This window comes from Anopheles darlingi, chromosome X (assembly GCF_943734745.1).
Source record: "Anopheles darlingi chromosome X, idAnoDarlMG_H_01, whole genome shotgun sequence".
Taxonomy (NCBI): Eukaryota; Metazoa; Arthropoda; class Insecta; order Diptera; family Culicidae; genus Anopheles; species Anopheles darlingi.
The window spans coordinates 444,813-448,540 of record NC_064873.1 but is presented as its reverse complement, the minus strand read 5'-3'; positions in this window follow the sequence as shown (position 1 = coordinate 448,540).

Below are 3,728 nucleotides of genomic sequence, written 5' to 3'. Positions count from 1 at the left end.
AAGATGTATGCGAACTGAACCCGAAATGTTGTACGCGCTCGGCGCGGCGACGGCGGCCATGACATGGCTATCCCTGACAAACACCCCCCTGACGCGCGCCCCCCTCCCTCTCGAACGATGTGGTTTGTTGTGTGTGTGTGCGTGCGTGTGTATGCTGGGGGATGATGATGCTGTGTATACGTATACAAGGGTGTTTGCACACTGGGCCGCTACGGAAGTGGCTGGCCATAAAAAAAAAAACAGAGGAGCAAAAGATGAACAACAACAATCAGCATGACAGCTTCAGTGAAGATTCCAGGTACCGCACACACGCACACACATGCACACTGCTACTGATAGTGCGCCAATTATCCAAGCACCAATTACAGACCGGGTCGCCATGATAATGTGCATTTATTGAACGCTTATTAAAAGCATCATGGCGATCCGGTCTGTGATTGGTTCGTTACCTGACGAGGTGCGATAATTGGCGCACTATCGGTGGCTGTGGGTGTGTGTGTGTGTCTGTGCGCTACCGCAGCAGCTGGAGACAGGAAACTCGAAACGATCGGATCAGAACAGTTCAGTTCATGTTCAGGAAGATCAGGCATTCGAAACATACGGCAGCATATCGCAGCTTTCTCGAAGCATAATGCAACACAACATGCTGTTTGAGAATATTATAGAATATTTTTTTAACCCCTAACGATCACAGCGTTGGCCAGAAGACAAAATACAAAAAAGTGGTTACCGAAAAGTAAACCGCACCAGTAGAGACCGGCGTAACCGGAAGTTGAAAATTTTTAAGGTTCATAAATGTTGCTTCATTTTAATGATAACGCCACGGTGTCCACCGATAGCTTTAAAGATGCAGAAAATGTGTAGCTCAATCAATAGCTAGCACTTTGAATAAAATTGATAATAAAAGATATAATAAATTATAATGACAAAAAAATAATAATAATAAAAGTAATGATAAGCGTAATAATTATAATAATAATGACGACATTGCAGGTGTTTGTCCTCCCGATAGACACACTGTGCGCAGCATGCAAACACCCTCTTTCATCGCTGTACTCTTACACGCACACAAACATACACCCCTTTTCTCTCTTGCAGCGAGTTCATCTCGGTCACACGGCGGGGTCGCGTCCTGCCAGCCAGCCAGCAGCCAGCAGCATAACAAGCCTTGCAGCTGTGTGGGTGTACGCGGGTAGCAGTCGCGACGTTCCTTGGCCCATTGCTGCTGCTGCTGCTGGCCGGCGAATGTTGCCCGAAAGATTCGAATACAGATCCGCGACGATCCGCCCTCCCCCCCCCCCCTGCCACCACCCCCTGCTATGCCATGCTGGGTGCGCGCGGGCGCCGGCCTCTCGCGGGCGCTGATATGGTATGGAGGCCTTTAGAGAGCAACGAATTGGGCGGCGGAAGAGATGCATTCCATGCCTTTCCGCCCTGTGCTCCACCACCGCCCCAACCATTCTACCACTCTCTTTTCTCTCTCTCTCTCTCTCTCTCTCTCTCTCTCTTTCTCTCTCTTTCGCGTGCGCGCGCGCTCTCTGGCCGACCTCTGGCGTTTCCAGCGATTCGTTTCCTCCCGAAAACCGAAAGCAAAGCAGAAAGCAAAAAGAAAAAAAAAGACCAGAATCTGGGACGCCTGCTTCGCTGGCGGTGGAGAGAGGCGCTGGATGGCTGTTCTGGTCCCACTCCTCCTCGTTCTTTGTCCGCTTCCCATTCCTGCTGCGTGGTGTTGCTGTGACCCGGCTAACCAGACCGGCCGCAGGCCGTATTCTAGAATTTGTCGCGCGAATTCTCGTTCGTTCTCGCTCGGCATCGGGGCCTCGCATCCTCCCTGCTGCTGCTGCTGCTGTTGCTGCTCCCGCTATTTCGCAATAATATTCAGCCATTGACGCCAATGAAAAAGAGGGTTGAGGGAAGAGACACACAAAAAAAAAACAAAACCAACAAAAAACCCGAATGCGAAGCGAATAATTTCTTCTCACGGCCACCCAGTGGTACAACACGAGTGGCGCGGAGGGGGGTGTGGGATGACGAGGGAGGGGGTGTTAGACGGTGGCGTGGCGGCGATCCATAATTGAATCTTATCGGCAGCAATTGATGGAATGGCGCGAAATGGAGGTGACGAACGAAAAACGAACGACAAAAGCGAAGACGACGACGACGACGACGATGATGATGGCGGTGATGGCGGTGATGATGGCGGTGATGATGATGGTGATGAGTCTGCGCAAATACGTAATTGAGTGCCACAGCCAGACGTAGAACAGGATCTTGCAATATACTGGCCACTTACGTATAGTATGGGGCCCCCCCGGAGGGGGGGGGGGTGATCGATGGCTTCCGCAGGACCCATCCGCAGGATTGCAGGATCCTTACCCGTGGGAACGCGTGACGGGAGCGCGCGCTCTCTCTCTCTCTCTACTTAGGATGGATGATCCCAGCCCTTAAGGGGGGGCTTTGGTTATTTCGGGTCCAAAAAAGGCTAATTTTTGACGATTTTTAGTGATTAAACCATTCAACTCAATTTTTTTAAGTGAATGTCATATTTAACTACAACTTTTCAAGAATATTTGGTTCTATTTTGGGGAAGATTGATTCAAAACTACGTTCATGGCATCCAATCTAGAAAGGCAAGTTTGCAAAAAAGTACTTTTTGCGGTGCCCATCATAGCAACGTGCCGGGTCATCAGAAATATACAAATGAATATTCTTTTGTTAGATTATAAGTTTATCCAGGTAGCCCCGTCGAGTTTTTGTGAAATTTTTCATTTTTCGATTTTTGGCTGATTTTTAAAGTGAAAAAAGTGATGCTTTTTTCGATGTTGCGTCAAAAATCGAGTTTTACATAATTTAAAAAATTGTTTTACAAAAAGTATTAACAATTTTTATAAAATCTTGACGGGGCTACCTGGAAAATAAGATTAAGTGTTCAAAATTTCAAATCGATCGGTCCAGTAGTTTTCATGCTACGATGGGCGTTTTGGGAATCGCGATTTAAAGTTGCGAGATGCTTTGAGCCTTGTATGAAAGGTGGATTTTCAAAAATCAATATCTTTGTCAGTTTGGCTTCGATTGAGCTCAAAATTTCACACAATACTCTTGAAAGGATAAGCATTCATGAAAAAATGTAAAAAGTAAATGCAAAGAAATAAAATAAAGTACAGCTCTTGATAGTCGCTTGAGCCGCGAGTTTAAGCATCGGAACATCCTTGCGTGCATGCGTGTGTGCGTGCGTGTGCGTGCGTGTGCGTGCGTGCGTGTATGGCCACTGACCACTTCCTGGCGCGCGGATCCCCCCCCCCCCCCCACGAGCAGCTCTTTCCATTCGTTACTCCTTGGTGGTTTCCAGCTTTCACCGGAAGCTGGTGTGTGTGTGTCACGAAACTGCCCCCGGGGGGGTAGTGCAAGGACACAGGCGCACGCCCGTGCACCGTGCGTTCGCCAATCGCGTGTCTCTCGCCACGATAAGCATAACGCGAGCCACCGGACAACCTCCGATCCGTTCCGCGATCGCGATTCGAGACCGAGATTTACCAACCGACGGAGGCATGGGCCGGTTCCCGGACTGTCGTGAATCGTGCACGTGCGCGAGCGTGTGTGTGTGTGTGTATGTAGCTGTTTGGTGAAAGGCGCCCTCTTCGCGCCGCCACCGAAAAGCAAGAGCGCACTCACCTCAATTCCAGTCCGCTACGGAACTAACCCCCACTCCCTTCCCCCGGTCCACCATT